Genomic DNA, 19,658 nt, shown 5'->3' with positions numbered 1-19,658 from the left:
TCTGTGGTCTTTTAGATGATAGGCATTCTGAGAAGTGTGAAGTAATATCTCACTGTGGTTTTAATTTGCATTTCCCTGATAATTAATGATATTGAGCATTCTTTTAACTGTATCATGTAAGTTTCAATATGGCATGTTCTTTTTTCCATCAGTTGAAAATTTTTCTAATTTCTCTGGTTGATTCTTATTAAGAAGATATTTTGTTTAATTTAAAAATATTAGCTGATTTACCAAATTTCTTTTGATTTTTAAAATTTTTAATTTAATTCTGTTGTAGATAGAGAACATACTTTGAATAATTTGAATTTTTTAATATTGATGAAGGCCTATTTTAAGGCCTAGCATAGAGTTTTCTAGAAAATGTTCCATGTGCTCTTGAAAAGAATGCATTTTCTTCTCTTCTGAGGTGGTATTTCTATAAATATCAATTAGGTCACACTGGTTGATGAGGTTGTTCAAGTGTTCTATATCTTGGATGATTTTATGTCTAGCTGTTTTTTCTAAATATTGTAAGTATGGCATTGAAATCTCCAACTATGAATTGGAGACAATTGTGAATTGTCTACATCTATCAATTCTATCAGTCTTATATTAATATATTTTGAGCTTTTTAATTAGGTGTTCATACATTTTAACTATTATAGCTTCCTGCTACAGTAGCCCTTTTATTATGAAATGTCCATTTTGTTCTCTAAAAATATTAAAAATCTATCTTGTCTGATAACAATATAGCCACTCCAGCTCTCATGTGGATACTGTTTGCCTGCTCTATCTTTTCCATCCTATTAATTTCAAAGTAGTTGTTTTTTCTGTCTGTAATGTATCTCTTGTGGATACCATATAGCTGAATCTTGATTTTTTTATCCATTCTGACAATTTTTGCCTTTTTAGTGACCTGTATAGTCCATCCTATCTAATCTAATTATTTCTTTTCTGAGATTCTTTGTTGAATCGTTATCATTTTTTCTTTAATTTTTAAAACATTTATAAAAGCTGCTTTGAAGTCTTTGTTAACTGTCTGGGCCTACTTAGAGTATGTTTTACTCTCTGTATTGTTTTGTTCTTGTTCTCCTGAGTGTGGGTCACAGCTTCTGTAAAATACTGGATATATTTAGTGAATATATTGTAGCAACTCCAATTAGCCTTTGACATCTGCCACTGGGCCACTGCAGCTCCCTCACAAGCCCGGTCCATACCATTGTCTTATCATTGCTTTTTTCCTTCTGTAGTCAGATAATTAACCTCAAATGTGATGTATGGGAAGAGAGTCAGGGATAAGGAAAAAAATCAGGAGCAAACACCTATAAGAACTATGTCTTTGGTAGGAGACCTTCAAGATGGTGGAGGAGTAAGGCGTGGAGATCACCTTCCTCCACACAAATACATCAAAAATACATCTACATGTGGAACAACTCCTACAGAACACCTACTGAATGCTAGCAGAAGACCTCAGACTTCCCAAAAGCAAGAAACTCCCCATGTACCTGGGTAGGGCAAAAGAAAAAGCAGAGACAATAGAGACAGGACTTGCACCTCTGGGAGAGAGCTGTGAAGGAGAAAAAGTTTCCACACACTAGGAAGCCCCTTCACTGGTGGGGGTGGGGGAACTTCGGCGCCACAGAGGAGAGCGCAGCAACAGGGGAGCGGAGGGCAAAGCGGAGAGATTCCTGCACAGATGATCTGTACCAACCAGCACTCACCAGACCGAGAGACTTGTCTGAGGCTCGGGCTTCAGAGTTCAGATCCTTGTCTAAGGGAGCTGAGGCTCGGGCTTCAGAGTTCGGATCCCAGGGAGAGGACTGGGGTTGGCTGTGTGAAGACAACCTGAAGGGGGCTAGTCCGCCTCAGCTAGCCGGGAGGGAGTCGGGAAAAAGTCTGGAGCTGCCTAAGGGTCAAGAGACCATTGTTTCGTGTTTAGGAGGTGTTAGAGCACCTCCTAAATGAGCTTCAGAGATAGGTGCAAGCTGCAGCTATCAGCAAGGACACAAGAGATAGGCATGAAACACTAATGCTGCTGCAGCCACCAAGAATCCTGTGTGCAAGCATGGGGCACTATCCACAGCTCCCACTCCCCCACCCTGTAGCCTGTGCAGCCCACCACTGACAGGGTCCCGTGATCCAGGGACAATTTCCCTGGGAGAACACACAGAGTGCTTCAGGCTGTTGCAACATCACACCAGCATCTGCTGCAGCAGGCTCGCCCCACATTCTAATTACAACTACCATACCCCTCCCTCCCCCTGGCATGAGTGAGCCAGAGAGGCCTAATCAGCTGCTACTTTAACCCCCTCTTGTCTGGGCAGGGAACAGACACCCTCAGGTGACCTACACGCAGAGGCAGGGCCAAAACCAAAGCTGAACCCCAGGAGCTGTGTGAACAAAGAAGAGAAAGGGACGCTTCTCCATGAAGCCTCAGTAGCAGCAGATTAAATCCCCACAATCAACTTGATGTACCCTGCATCTATGGAATACCTGAAGAGACAACAAATCATCCCAAAATTGAGGCAGTGGACTTTGGGAGCAACTGTAGACTTGGGGTTTGCTGTATATGACTGACTTGTCTCTGATTTTTATGTTTATCTTAGTATAGTTTTTAGGGTTTGATATCATTTGTGGATTTGTTTATTGGTTTGGTTGCTCTCTTCTTATTTTTATTACTTTAAATTTTTTTTATTTTAATAATTTAATTTTTTTTATTTTAATCATTTTATTTTTTTTCTTTCATTTATTTGCTCACTTTTCTTCTGAGCCATGTGGCTAACATAGGTTTGGTGCTCTGGCCTAGTGTCAGCCATGAGCCACTGAGTTGGGAGAGCCAAGATCAGGACATTGGAACACCAGAGATCTCCCGGCCCCATGTAATATGAATCGGTGAGAGCTCTCCCAGAGGTCTCCATCTCAACGCTAATACAAGGCTGCACTCAATGGCCAGCAAGTTCCAGTGCTGGAAGCCCCATGCCAAACAACTAGCAAGATAAGAACACAACCCCACCTATTAACAGAGAGGCTGCCTAAAATCATAATAGGTTCACAGACACCCCAAAACACACCACCAGATGTGGCCCTGTCTAGCAGAAAGACAAGATCCAGCTGCACCCACCAGAATACAGACACCACTCCCCCCACACCTGGAAGCCTACACAACCCACTGAACCAATCTTACCCACTGGGGGCAGACATCAAAAACAACAGGAACTAAAAACTCCTTTGTGAAAAGGAGACCCCAAAAACAGTAGGTAGAGCCAAATGAGAAGACACAGAAATAAGCAGCATGAAGGAGCAAGGTAAAAACCCACCAGACCAAACAAATGAAGAGGAAATAGGCAGCCTACCTGAAAAAGAATTCAGAGTAATGATAGTAAAGATGATTCAAAGTCTTGGAAATAGAATGGAGAAAATACAAGAAACGTTTAACAAGAACCTGGAGGAGCTAAAGAGCAAACAAACGATGATGAACAACACAAAAATGAAATTTAAAATTCTCTAGAAGGAATCAATAGCAAAATAACTGAGGCAGAAGAACGGATAAGTGACCTGGACAATAAAATAAGTGGAAATAACTACCACAGAGTGGAATAAAGAGAAGAGAATGAAAAGCATTGAGGACACTCTCAGAGACCTCTGGGACAACATTAAACACACCAACATTCGAATTATATGGGTCCCAGAAGAAGAAGAGAAAAAGAAAGGGTCTGAGAAGATGTTTGAAGAGATTGTACTTCAAAACTTCCCTTACATAGGAAAGGAAATAATCAGGCCCAGGAAGCACAGAGAGTCCCATACAGGATAAATCCAAGGAGAAAAATACCAAGACACGTATTAATCAAACTATCAAAAATTAAATACAAAGAAAAACTATTAAAAGCAGCAAGGAAAAACAACAAATAACATACAAAGAAATCTTTCAGCAGAAACTCTGCAAGCCAGAAGGGTGAGGCAAGACATATTTAAAATGATGAAAGGGAAACACCTACAACCAAGATTACTCTACACAGCAAAGATCTCATTCAGATTCGATGGAGAAATTAAAACCTTTACAGGCAAGCAAAAGCTAAGAAAATTCAGCACCACCAAATCAGCTTTACAACAAATGCTAAAGGAACTTCTCTAGGCAGGAAACACAAGAGAAGGAAAAGATCTACAATAACAAACCCAAAACAATTAAGAAAATGGTAATAGGAACATACATATCAATAACTACCTTAAATGTAAATGGATTAAATGCTCCAACCAAAAGACATAGACTGGCTGAATGGATACAAAAACAAGACCCATATATATGCTGCCTACAAGAGACCCACTTCAGACCTAGGGACACATACAGATTGAAAGTGAGGGGATGGAAAAAGATAATCCATGAAAATGGAAATCAAAAGAAAGCTGGAGTAGCAATTCTCATAACAGATAAAATAGATTTTAAAATAAAGACTATTACAAGAGACAAAGAAGGACACTACATAGTGATCAAGGGATCAATCCAAGAAGAAGATATAAGAATTGTAAATATTTATGCACCCAACATAGGAGTACATCAATACATAAGGCAAATGCTAACAGCCATAAAAGGGGAAATTGACAGTAACACAATCATGGTAGGGGACTTTAACACCCCACTTTCACCAATAAAGAGGTCATCCAAAATGAAAATAAATAAGGAAACACAAGCTTTAAATGACTCATTAAACAAGATAGACTTAATTGATATTTAAAGGACATTCCATCCAAAAACAACAGAATACAATTTCTTCTCAAGTGCTCATGGAACATTCCCAAGGATAGATCATATATTGGGTCACAAATCAAGCCTTGGTAAATTTAAGAAAATTGAAATCCTATTAAGTATCTCTTCCAACCACAATGCTATGAGAGTAGATATCAATTACCAGAAGAAAACTGTAAAAAATACAAACACAGGGAGGCTAAACAATACACTACTAAATAACCAAGATATTACTGAAGAAATCAAAGAGGAAATCAAAAAATACCTAGAAACAAATGACAATGAAAACACGAAGACCTAAAAACCTATGGTATGCAACAAAAGCGGTTCTAAGAGGGAAGTTTATAGCAATAAAATCCTACCTCAAGACACAAGAAAAATCTCAAATAACCTAAACTTATGCCTAAAGCAATTAGAGAAAGAAGAACAAAAAAAAAAAAACCCCAAAGTTAGCAGAAGGAAAGGAATCATAAAGATCAGATCAGAAATAAATGAAAAAGAAATGAAGGAAACAACAGCAAAGATCAATGACACTAAAAGCTGGTTCTTTGAGCACATAAATAAAATTCATAAACCTCTAGCAAGACTCATCAAGAAAAGAAGGGAGAAGACTCAAATCAACAGAATTAGAAATGAAAAAGGAGAAGTAATAACTGACACTGCAGAACTACAAAGGATCATGAGAGATTACTACAGACAACAATAAGCCAATAAAATGGACAACCTTGAAGAAAAGGACAAATTCTTAGAAAATCACCACCTCCCTAGACTAAACCAGGAAGAAGTAGAAAACATAAAGAGACCAATCACAAGCACTGAAATTGAAACTGTGATTAAAAATCTTCCAACAAACAAAAGCCCAGGACCAGATGGCTTCACAGGCGAATTCTATCAAACATTTAGGGAAGAGCTAACACCTATCCTTCTCAAACTCTTCCAAAATATAGCAGAGAGAGGAATACTCCCAAACTCATTCTATGAGGCCAATATCACCCTGATACCAAAACCAGACAAAGATGTAACAAAGAAAGAAAACTACAGACCAATATCACTGATAAACTTAGACGCAAATATCCTCAACAAAATACTAGCAAACAGAATCCAACAATACATGTAAAGGATCAACAACCGTGATCAAGTGGGATTTATCCCAGGAATGCAAGGATTCTTCAATATATGCAAATCAATCAGTGTGATACACCATATTAACAAATTGAAGGGTAAGAAGCATATGATAATATCAATAGATGCAGAAAAAGTTTTGACAAAATTCAACACCCATTTATGATAAAAACTCTCCAGAAAGTAGGCATACAGGGAACTTACCTCAACATAATAAAGGTCATATATGACAAACTCACAGCCAACATCATTCTCAATGGTGAAAAACTGAAACCATTTCCTCTAAAATCAGGAAAAAGACAAGGTTGCCCACTTTCACCACTATTATTAAACACAGTTTTGGAAATTTTAACCACAGCAATCAGAGAAGAAAAAGAAATAAAAGGAATCCAAATTGGAAAAGAAGAAGTAAAATTTTCACTGATTGCAGATGACATGATACTATACATAGAGAATCCCAAAGATGCTACCTGAAAACTACTAGAGCTAATCAATGAATTTGGTAAAATAACAGGATACAAAATTAATGCACAGAAATCTCTTGCATTCCTATACACTAATGATGGAAAATCTGAAAGAGAAATTATGGAAACACTCCCATTTACCACTGCAAAAAAAAGAATAAAATACCTAGCAACAAACCTAGCTAAGGAGACAAAAGACCTGTATACAGAAAACTATAAGACACTGATGAAATAAATTAAAGATGATACAAACAGATGGAGAGATATACCATGTTCTCAGATGGGAAGAATCAACATTGTGAAAATGACTCTACTACCCAAAGCAATCTACAGATTCAATGCAATCCCTATCAAAATACCAATGACATTTTTCACAGAACTAGAACAAAAAATTTCACAATTTGTATAGAAACACAAAAGACCCCGAATAGCCAAAGCAATCTTGAGAAATAAAAATAGAGCTGGAGGAATCAGGCTCCCTGACTTCAGACTATACTACAAAGCTACAGTAATCGAGACAATATGGTACTGGTGCGAAAACAGAAATATAGATCAATGGAACAGGATAGAGAGCCCGGAGATAAAACCATACACATATGGTCACCTTATCTTTGATAAAGGAGGCAAGAATATACAATGGAGAAAAGACAGCCTCTTCAATAAGTGGTGCTGTGAAAACTGAACAGCTATATGTAAAAGAATGAAATTAGAACACTCCCTAACACCATACACAAAAATATACTCAAAATGGTTTAAAGACCTAAATGTAAGGCCAGACACTAGAAAACTCTCAGAGGACAACATAGACAGAACACTCTATGACATAAATCACAGCAAGATCATTTTTGACCCACCCCAAAAATTTCTCTTCACCTAGAGAAACGGAAATAAAAACAAAAATTAATAAATGGGACCTAATGAAACTTAAAAGCTTTTGCACAGCAAAAGAAACCATAAACAAGACCAAAAGACAACCCTCAGAATGGGACAAAATATTTTCAAATGAAGCAACTGACAAAGGATTAATCTCCAAAATTTACAAGCAGCTCACACAGCTCAATATCAGCTTAATATCACACACACACACAAAAATCCAATCCCATAATGGTTAGAAGGCCTAAATAGACATTTCTCCAAAGAAGATATACAGATTGCCAGCAAACACATGAAAGGATGCTTAACATCACTAATCATTAGAGAAATGCAAATCAAAACTGCAATGAAGTATCACCTCACACCGGTCGTAGTGACCATCGTCCAAAAATCTACAATTTATGCTGGAGAGGGTGTGGAGAAAACGGAACCCTCTTACACTGTTGCTGGGAATGTAAATTGATACAGACACTATGGAGAACAGTATGGGGTTCCTTAAAAAACTGAAAATAGAACCACCATATGACCCAGTAATTCCGCTACTGAGCTTATACCCTGAGAAAATCATAATTCAAAAAGAGTCATGTACCGCAATGTTCACTGCAGCACTATTTACAATAGCCAGGACATGGAAGCAACCTAAGTGTCCATCGACAGCTGAATGGATAAAGAAGATGTGTCACATATATACAATCGAATATTACTCAGCCGTAAAAAGAAACTAAATTGAGCTATTTGTAGTGATGTGGATGGACCTAGAGTCTGTCATACAGAGTGAAGTAAGTGAGAAAGAGGAAAACGTATATCGTATGCTAACACATATATATGGAATCTAAAAAAAAAAAATGTTTCTGATGAAGCTAGGGGCAGGACAGGAATAAAGACACAGACGTAGAGCTGGGACAAAATGAGAGAGTGGCATGAACTTGTATACATTACCAAATATAAAATAGATAGCTAATGAGAAACAGCCGTGTAGCACAGGGAGATCAGCTCGGTGCTTTGTGACCACCTAGAGGGATGGGATAGGGAGGTTGGGAGGGAGACACAAGAGGGAGGGGATATGGGGATATATGTATACATATAGCTGATTCACTTTGTTATACAGCAGAAACTAACACACCACTGTAAAGCAATTATACTCCAATAAAGATGTTTAAAAAAAACTTTGTGAGTATCCTTATATACTGCAAACATAGCATTGTGTACTCTAAAAGAAACGTTGAGAGATATTTTAAAGAGCAAAAAATCTCACCCATATTCCCACCTGTAACTTTAATATAATCTCGCCACCCTAATGAAACTGTTAGCACGTTTTAGATCCCCTCCCAGTCTCTATCCATATGCACTGATTTCACGACATTGTGATCATTTCTAAAAATAATTTCATGAAGAGCTTCTATCCCTACCAGTAACCCAAGTTAAGGCATCTAAAATAAATTTAATGTAACAAGACAGCGCTGTGTGACATGGATTCTGAGATTGTTTGTTTTTTTCAGACCTTGAATCATACAAGAAAACAGTGGCCTGGACAGAACTGGAATTCCCAGCCTTTGGGAAATGTAATGTTGAAGAATGTGATGATTGATGGCATTGGAGCTCAGAGCCTGTAGATGGAAGTGGCTTCTTCATGGAGAGAGAAATGTTAATTCTGGAGCTGGGAAGAAGGATGTAAGCAGCCAACTTTAGGCAACTGAGAGGGAAAGAACTTCCTCTTCTCTCTAGTGGGGGAGTGGGATGCTAATTGGGCCAGTCCTAACATTCTTGAACAGCTTGACAACTTCAAAATGCTGCTCCTGGCCACAAGAAGGCAGGAAGGGTTCCTGGTGTGGACCCAGTCTGCAGTTTCCTGGGGTGCCTCTGGACCTACCCTCCGAATTACTACGGAGAGTAGTCGTAATTACTCTCTGCATTTATCTCCCCTTCTATGATCCCCAAACTGTTAGTAAAGATATTTAAAGGTTACAGCCTGATATCAGGTATCTGAGTTAGTTTCCCAGGGCTGTTAGAACAAACTACTGCAGACTTGGTAGCTTAAAACCACAGAAATCTATTCTTTTACTCTTCAGGGGGTCAGAAGTCTGAGATCAAGGTGTTGACAGGACTGTGCTTTTTACAAAGGCTCAGGGAGAATCCTTCCTCCCATCTTCCTGCTTGGCTCCAGGCATTACTTGGATTGTGGCTGTATCCCTCCAATCTCTGTTTCTATCTTCAATAATCTTTTCTGTGTCTGTATCGTCTCCTCTTCTACTTATACGATCATTTGCCATTGGATAATCTAGGATGAGCTCATCTTCAGATCTTTAACTTAATTACATTTTCAAAGACCTCTTTTCCAAATAAAGTCACATTCACATGTTCCATTGATTCTTTTTGGCGGGGGTTGGGGGATGCCCATTCAACCTGCTACAGCTGTGGTGTAGGGAATTAAAGTCAGAGATTATACCACTTTGGGACAAAGATGAGTGAAGGGCAGTATCCCCACCCCCACAGCCAGAGTTATGGGACAGCAGCCCCAGCAGGGGACACCTGGGCACAGTGGAGGTCTCACAAGTGCACCAAAGGTAAAAGGATCAGCAGAAACAGCACACAACCATGACAAAGAAACCAATTCCCAGGACATGGGGGACTGGTGATTTCTCCAGAATTTCTGCCTATTAAGGGAATGGGGCAGCAAGAAACCACTTTGATATTCTAGTGCTAATTCTGGTTCCTTCCAAGCTGGTAAATTAGTAGGAAGGGTGGATCTCTACCAAGAGATCACAACGATATTCTGGTCTAGCCTCCGCCCATACTCATAATTGATTACAAAATAATCAATATCTTGGGGCAGGGGGAGGCGCACATGCCAAAATAAGAAGACATTTGAGAGGCACCACCACTTCACATAAAAAGCAATATGTTGGGTTACTGTGTGCACTAAAAGTGGAATAATTAAGAGAAAAGTATCAATTATTCAAAATTACTTCTAAAAACATTCAAAGAGGTTGCAAAGAATAATTTTCAAAAAAATGAAACTATGGTTCTCACACAAATTACAATGAAGACATATTTTAACGCTGATTCTTTTAGCTCAGTAAAACCAGCAGAGTAGTAAAGTTGGTTCAAATGAGAAGTTGAGAGATTGGCTATGTGTAGTTGATGGAAGAAAGATGACTGGAATATGACTGCTAAATCAGACACAAAACTGGTTAATGTCTTATAGAGCAAAAGAAAAAATAATAATAATAACCTTTCAGGTTACCTTTTTCAACCAGAGAGAAATTAGCTTGTATTTATCAATTATCTTAGTTTAACCTGAAGCTTCACACAGCATGAGCCCTAGTTAGTTATAAATAGTAAGTCAAAAGTGCATTCTCCTACAGAGTTAGATAATCCTCAAATGGGACTAGACTGTACTCCAGTATGACATTGAAAGGCCTCGCAATTAGCCCTTGCCTTAGTTCCAAGTTTCATACAACTTTTCTGAAGAGAAATAAGAGAAGATGTTAGTCACATGAAATAGAAATAAGATACAAAAATAAAAAAAAACAGAAATATTTGGCATAAAATATGTAAATGTTGTTAAATAAACACAAAAGACAATAGCAGAAGGAATTCAACTAAGACAGGAACTTGTGATTTGGAAGACCAGATTGAGGAAATCTCTCAAAATAAAGAATGACTGATAGAAAATATAAGAGAAAAGCTATGAGAAATGGGGATAGAATTTAAACTACTGACATTTAGATTAAAAAGAAATCCCAGAAAGAGTGATAAACATAAATAGAAAGAAGAAAATATTTGAATAGTGGAGATATATTTTCTGGATTGAAAAGGGACGAATCTATGAGATAGAAAAAAACCTGGTAAAGTGACAAAGAAAGGAGATCAAGAAAAACCACATCTAAACACACCACAGAGAAATTTAAGAATACATATTAAAAAGATAAGTCATAAAAACTTAAAGAGAAAGAGCAGGTAACATCCAAGAAATAGGAATCTGATTAATATGAGATTTTTTTAAATAACACTACATGCAAGATAATAATGGAGTAGTGATTTCAAAGTATTAAGCAAATAGACATAAAATTTAGAATAATATATTGAGTCAAACTGTTTTTCAAATATGAGGACATAACAAAAAATATCCTAGGTATACAAAGTCTCAGATAAATTGCCAAAGAAATACCCACACTGAAAACAGTTTAAAATAAAGTATCTAAATAAATGAGAAGTAAATCCAGGAGATCTTGGAAGAAATTCATGAGGTAAGGTGATCAAAATTTTCATAAGAAGAATACTGGAAAAATTGAAATAATTTATTAAAATATTATAAATTGGCCCAAATATATGAGTAATTAAAATATATTTTAGACAATTATTAGACAAAAATTGACATTTTGATTTTTTTTAATTCTGGTATATGGTGTCCTAAAAGAGAAAAACTAAATCTTACAGAAAAAGAAGTTGAAAATAAAAGGATGGAAAATAGTGTATCAGGCAAATTTTAGCCAAAGAAAGATGATATAGATATTTTAAAATGACTTAAGCTAGACTAACAGAAAAAAATTGTTATTAGGGATAAAGAGAGCCACTTTGTAATGATAACAGTTTTGATTCACCAAAAATATACAGTAATTTTAAAAGAATATATTCATCTAATAAAATAACCTTAACATGCATAGAGGAAAAATGATAGAACAGCTGAGAAAATTTGATAAATCACCATTATAGTAGGAAATTTCAACACTCCTCTCTATATTATTGATAGGTCAAGTAGAGAAAACTATCAAGGATAACGATAATATGAACAACACAATTAGTCAACTTGACTTCATGAACATATATAAATTTCAGTATCCAACAACTATATAATATGCATTTTTCAAGCTAATATGAAATATTTACAGAATTTAATCATGTACTAGGCACACAAGAAAACTCTCAACAAATTTCAAACTGTGTATCATATAGACCATAATTTCTGGCCATAGTTCTTTTAAATTAAGTATTTTTAATAAAAAAAATATAAATTCCCACAATTTGAAAATCTAAAACTGCACTGTGCTTAGCTTGTGAGTTAAAGAAGAAATCATAAAATTTTAAAATTTTCAGAACTGAGTGATAGTGAAAACATTTGATAATGAATAAAAGCAATGCTACAAGAGAAATTTATTGCTGTAAACACCTATTTTGCAAAAAAAATGAAGCCTCAAATTACTGAGTTAATTTTCTTTCATCTTAGTGAACAAAAGAATAAACCAAAAGTAATAAATAAAAGAAAAACAATAAAAATAGGAGAGGAAATTAACAAAATAGGAAACAAACATATAATAGAGTTTATCAACAAATCAAAGCTGATTCTTTGAAAAACAGAAACATAAAACTTGAGAAACCTCTGAACACTAAAAAAAAGAGAAGAAGGAACATAAATGAAAACTACTGTGAATGAAAGAGGGGGTAATCTACAAAAAAACCCTTCAGACAAAAAAAATGTGATAATAAAATAATACTATCAGAATCTATTTGTCAATAATTTTGAATAGTTCCATAAACTGGATAAAGAAACTGAAGCTGTGCTTTAAAATCTTCCCACAAATAAAATACCAGATCTGGTTTTACAGGTGATATTTTTCCTGTAAAACTTTTAAGTAATATACTATCCCAATTTTATGCAACCCCTTCTAGAAAATAGAAAAGGAGGGCACATTCTCCAGCTTATTGATGTGGCCCCAATAGTAAAACCGCAACCCTAATACTAAAACCACACGAAGATGTTCCAGGAAAGGAAAAAATATATATTTTGAATATACATGCAGATATTCTTTAAAATATTAGCAAATCTGACCTAAAAACATTAAAAATTACACCTTGACCAAATTAGCTTTATCCCAGTTATGGAAGAATGATTCACTACTATGAAAATCAAGAAATATAATTCACCATATTAAGAAATAAACAGGAAAAACCAGACAAATTTGTCAATAAATGTAGGGAAAATTTTTGATAAAATTCAACAACCATTCTTTTTTATTGAAGTATAGTTGATTTGCAGTATTATGTTACTTTCAGGTATACAGCAGTGTGATTCAATAATTTTCCAGATTATACTCCATTAAAAGTCATTACAAGATAATGGCTATAATTTCCTCTGCTATACAATGTATCCTTGTTGTTCATCCATTTTATACATAATAATTTGTATCTGTTAATCCCATATCCCTAATTTTCCCCTTCCCCCTTCCCTCTCTCCTTTGGTAACCACTAGTTTGTTTTCTGTATCTGTGAGTCTGTTTCTGTTTTGCATATACATTCGTTTGTATTGTCTTTTAGATTCCACATATACATATTTGTATTTGTCTCTGTCTGACTTTTTGCTAACCATAATATTCTCTAGTTACATCCATGTTGGTGCAAATGGCAGAATTTTGTTCTTTTCTATGGCTGAGTAATATACATATATATCACATCTTCTTTATCCATTCATCTGTTGATAGACACTTAGGTTGCTTCCATATCTTGGCTACTGTAAATAATGTTGCTATGAACATTAGCATGCACGTATCTTTTCAAATTATTGTTTTCATTTTCTTCAGATTTATACCCAGGAGTGGAATTGCCAGATCGTATGATAATTCTATTTTTAGTTTTTGAGAAACTTCCTTTCCACAGTAGTTGCACAAATTTACATTCCCATCAAGAGTGTACAATGATTCCTTTTTTCCACACCCTCGCCAACATTTGTTATTTGTAGACTTTTTGATGATGGCCATTCTGACTGGTGTGAGGTGATATCATTGTTTTGATTTGCATTTTTCTAATAATTAGTGATGTTGAGCATCTTTTCATGTGCCTAGTAGCCATCTGTATGTCTTCTTTAGAAAAATGTCTATGCAGGTCTTCTGCCCACTTTTTGTTTAGGTTTTTGGTTTTAGATATTAAGTAGTATTAGCTGTTTATATATTTTGGATATTAACCCCTTATAAGTCATATCATTTGCAAATATTTTCTCCCATTCAGTAGGTTGTCTTTTTGTGTTTTTCATTGTTTCCTTTGCTGTGCAAAACTTTTAATTTTAATTAGGTCACATTTGTTTATTTTTTACTTCTTTTCCTTAGGAGACAGATCCAAAAAATTATTGCTATAATTTATGTCAAAGAATGTTCCATTTACATTCTCTTCTAGAAGTTTTATTGTTTCAGGTCTTTAAATAATTTTGAGTTTATTTTTGTATGTATTGTGAGATAATGTTCTAATCTCATTGTTTTACATGTAGCTGTCCAGTTTTCCCAGAACCACATGTTGAAGAGACTATCTTTTCTCCATTGTATATTCTTGTCTCCTTTGTCACAGATTAATTGACCATAGGTGCATGGGTTTATTTCTGGGCTCTTTATTCTGTTCCATTGACCTATGTGTCTGTTCATGTGCGAGTACAATGCTGTTTTGATTGCTGTAGCTTTTTAGTATAGATTGAAGTCTGGAAGGTAATATTTTCAGCTTTGTTCTTTTTTCTCAAGAATTCTTTCAGTTTGAGGTCTTTGTGGTTTCATATAAATTTTAGGATTATTTGTTCTAGTTTTGTGAAAAATGTCTGTATTTTGATAGGGATTTCATTAAATCTGTAGATTGCTTTAGGTAGTATGGACATTTTAATAATAATTCCTCCAGTCCAAAAGCACAGGTTATCTTTCCATTTCTTTGTATCATCTTCAATTTCCTTCATCAATGTTTTATAGTTTTCAGAGTATAGGTCTTTCACCTCCTTGGTTAAGTTTATTCCTAGGTATTTTATTCTTTTTGCTGCAATTTTAAAGAGGATTTTTTGATTTTTACTTTCTCTTTCTGATAGTTCATTATTAGTGTATAGAAATGCAACAGATTTCTGTATATTAATTTTTTATCCTGCAAGTTTGTTGAATTCATTTATTTGTTCTAATAGTTTTGGGGCAGATACTTTAGGGTATTCTAAATAAAGTATCATGTCACCTACAAATAGGGACAGTTTTACCTCTTTCTTCCAATTTGGATGCTTTTTATTTCTTTTTCTTGTCTGATTGCTGTGACTAGGAATCTCAATACTATGTTAAATAGAAGTGGTAAGAGTGAGCAGCCTTGTCTTGTTCCTGAATTTATAGGAAAGGCTTTCAGCTTTTCAGCATTGTGTATGATGTTGGCTGTGGTTTTGTCACAAAGGCCTTTATTATGTTGAGATTTGGTTCCCCTTTACCCACTTTGATGAGACTTTTTATCATCAATGGATGCTGAATTTGTCAAATACTTTTTTGCACATATTGAAACAATCATGTGATTTTTATCCTTCCTTTCATTAATGTGGTGTATCACATTGATAGATTTGTGAATGTTGAACCATCCTTGAGACCCTAGAATAAATACAACTTCATCACAGTGTATGATCTTTTTTATACATTGTTGGAATTTTTTGCTAATATTTTTTGAGGATTTTTGCATCTATATTCATCCAAGATATTGGCCTGCAATTTTCTTTTTTGTTTTCTATATCTGTGTTTTGTAGTTCTTCTCTGTTCATTTCTTTTTCTTTTTGTTAATTCCCTTATGGTTTGATGATTTTTTTTAGTAGTGTGCTTGTATTTCTTTCCATTTGGTTTTTGTGTATTTATTACAGGCTTTTGATTTGTGGTTACCATGGGGTTTGTATATGTTAACCCATAATTATATCTACTTGTTTTAAACTAGGTGTCATTTAAATTCAAACACATTCTAAAAGATCTATATTTTTACTCCTTTCTCTCACATTTTGTGTTTTTTAATGTTATAGTTTACATCTTCATGCTTACACCTTAACTGTTCATTGTAGTCATAGTTGCTTTTACACTTTTTTCTTTTAATCTATATATTGGCTTATTTGAGTCATCTTCAATCCTTACTATACATTTGCCTTTCCTAATGTGTTAGGGTTAGGGTTAAGGTTAGGGTTAGGGTTAGGGTTAAGGTTAGTATTGATGAATTCTTTTGGTTTTTACTTGTCTGAGAAGTTCTTTATCCCTCCTTCTATTCCAAATGATAATCTTGCTAGGTAGAGTACCCTAGGTTGCAGGGTTTTTCCTTTCAGAGTGTGGAATATATCATTCCACTCTCTTCTGGCCTGCAAAGTTTCTACAGAGAAATCAACTGATAGCCTAATGGGAATTCCCTTGTATATGACTCTTTCTTTTTCTCTTGTTGCCTTTAGAATTCTCTCTTTATTTAAAATTTTTGTCATTTAAATGATGATATGTCTTGGTGTGTCTATTTGGATTCATCTTGTTTGGGACCCTCTGTGCTTCCTGTAACTGGATATCTGTTTCTTTATTTAGGTTTGGGAAGTTTTCAGTCATAATTTCTTCAAATACATTTTCAAAAACCCTTTCTCTCTCTCTTCTCCTTTTGTATCACTTAGTCTGCAATTCATTCCTTTAAGTGTGTTTTCTATTTCAGCTATTGAATTACTAATTTTTGATTGGGTCTTTTTTAATATTTTCTTGTTCTTTATTAAAATGTTCAGTGTTTAGATCAATTCTTTTTCCTAATTCAGTTAATATTTGTATTACCATGTTAGAATTCTTTACCTGCTAAATTGTTTATTTCTGTTTCATTATTTATGTTTTCACAACTTTTCTCTTGCTGTTTCAGTGGAGAGTAGTTCTTCTGCCTTCTCATTTTACTTAACTTTCTCTGTCTTTATGAATTTAGGTGAAACAGTTAACTGTTGCCATCTTGAAGGGGTGTTCTTATGTGGGAACATCCCTATACAGAGTACATGTGCCCAATGCCTTTGATGAGAGGGCTGGATTTAATTTGGATTCTAGTCACTTCTTTCCTCAGGGTGTTCTGGCAGCTATCATCTTGGTAAGGGGTAGACCTGGAGATGGAGGGGCTGGAGCCTGCACCAGGTGGGAGGTGAGACTTCCTCTTGGGTCAGTGGCTATCACATCCTGTTAAGGATGGGGTCTGATCCCAAGTTGCTGGGGCAGAAGCCCTGAGAGCTGGGCTTGAGCTGGCTCTGTTTCTTTTAACTGTGTGTTTTTCTTTCTCCCTGCATTGAGACTTTTGCCCCAGAGGAGAGGAGGGCTGAAGCAATTAGGGTCTGTGCGCATACAGAGGTCCGATGCACTGCCTGTTTAGGCATCTGTGGCTTTGCTAAGATGCAGCCCACAGTTGAATCTTTTCCTCGGTCATGGCTGCCCCATATCCAATGCTGTTCTGTGGCATAGTCTGAGCAGGGCCAGAGTTTTCACTTAGCTTGGACTGGGGTTCACTGTGCTGTGACCCACAGTGAGGCTGTTGCAAGACACCTGGCAACTGGTAGTGCAGAATTCTCTCTGCCCTGCCTTGGGGACAAGACTCATTTGTCTCTCACAGCTGATCACTGCCCCCCCATCTCTGCCACTCTTACCCTGTGGTGGCACTGCTCCATGGGGGATGTGGGGCCTGTGTTGTTGCTCTGTATGAGTGGGGGTGGCAAGTTACGCTGTGGCCAAGCAGCTGCTGTCAGAAATCTGGGCTCCTTCTGAGGTGCTGTTTGAGTAAGTGTCAACAAGGGCCACTGCAGCTCCCCCTAGGCTATGCCCTAGGGCCAGGCCACCTCGGCATCCCAAGGTTGAGTTTCTTCCCTGGACCTGGCCTCCCCAGATCCAGTGCTGAGGCATGGAGTGAATGGGGCTGGAGCGTTCACTTGGCTCAGGCTGAGGCACGTGGCAAGGTGGTCAAAGGAAACCCAGAATCTGCTAAGGCAGACCTCTGTCCACCCTGCTTCAGGGACAAGCCAACATGTGCTTCTCATGAGCAGAGTCCAGGCTTTTTCAGCCTTTTAGGCTGTCCCTGTGGTCCTCCAACCTGCCAAGAGGGCTTGTCTTCTCTGTGTAGGACCCCAGGACTGGGACACCTAGTCTGTGGCTCAACCTGCTCACTCCCCAGAGTGGGCATCCACTGGTGTGATCTCTCTTTTCCTCTGAGTCCCTTCCCAGGGTCACAGGTCCCCACCCAATCACTTTTCTTCCCTTTCCATCTGATTACATGTGTATCTTTCTTACAGCCTTGGTTGTACAGGAGTCCTTCTGTCAGTTCCCAGGTAGTTTTCAGTGAGAATTGTTCCACATTTGTTTTTCTTTCCATTCAGGATTTTATTTTTTTAAAAAAACATCTTTATTGGAGTATAATTGCTTTACAATGCTGTGTTAGTTTCTGCTCTATAACAAAGTGAATCAGCTATACATATACATATATCCCCATATCTCCTCTTGCATCTCCCTCCCACCCTCCCTATCCCACCCTTCTAGGTGGTCACAAAGTACTGAGCTGATCTCTCTGTGCTATGTGGCTGCTTCCCACTAGCTATCTATTTTACATTTGGTAGTGTATATATGTCCATGCCACTCTCCCACTTCGTCCCAGCTTACACTTACCCCTCCCCATGTCCTCAGGTCCATTCTCTATGTCTGCATCTTTATTCCTGTCCTGCCTCTAGGTTCTTCAGAACCTTCTTTTTTTTTAGATTCTATATATATATATATATATATATATATATATATATATATGTATTAGCATACCATATTTGTTTTTCTCTTTCTGACTTACTTCACTCTGTATGACAGACTCTAGGTCCATCCACCTCACTACAAATAACTCAATTTTGTTTCCTTTTATGGCTGAGTAATATTCCATTGTATATATTTGCCACATCTTTATCCATTCATCTGCCGATGAATATTTAGGTTGCTTCCATGTCCTGGCTATTGTAAACAGAGCTGCAATGAACATTGTGGTACATGACTCTTGTTGAATTATGGTTTTCTCAGGGTATAGGACCAGTAGTGGGATTGCTGGGTCATATGGTAGTTTTATTTTTAGTTTTTTAAGGAACCTCCATACTGTTCTCCATAGTGGTTGTATCAATTTATATTCCCACCAACAGTGCAAGAGGGTTCCCTTTTCTCCACACCCTCTCCAGCATTTATTGTCTGTAGAGTTTTTGATGATGGCCAGTCTGACGGGTGTGAGGTGATACCCCATTGTAGTTTTGATTTGCATTTCTCTAATGATTGCTCCACAGGTATTGATAGATATATTTTTTGATGTGTTTGTGGGGGGAGATGAGCTCCATGTCCACTTACTCCACCACCTTAATCTCAACAATCATTCTTAATTCTCACTAAGTTAGTAATAAACAGGAACTTCCTTATCTCATGAAGAGTATCTATTTTAAAATCTAAGGAAAATATGATCTTATGCCATTCTTATAACTGTAGAATAATTACAATTACCACTTACATTCCAGATTTTAATGGAAGAATTAGGCAGCAAAATAAACCAAGAAAAAGAAATTAGACTCATAAGGATTTATAGATGATATGGTCTTTTAGATAGACAATCTAAAAGAATCTACAGATAAATTACTAGAATATGAGAATTTACCAAAGTAGCTGGATATAAGATCTAGCTTTACTGCATTAAGAAATATAAAAAGAAGACATCAT

The sequence above is a fragment of the Tursiops truncatus genome, chromosome 6, assembly GCF_011762595.2.
Source record: "Tursiops truncatus isolate mTurTru1 chromosome 6, mTurTru1.mat.Y, whole genome shotgun sequence".
NCBI classification, from domain to species: domain Eukaryota; kingdom Metazoa; phylum Chordata; class Mammalia; order Artiodactyla; family Delphinidae; genus Tursiops; species Tursiops truncatus.
Note: the sequence above shows the minus strand (reverse complement) of the source record.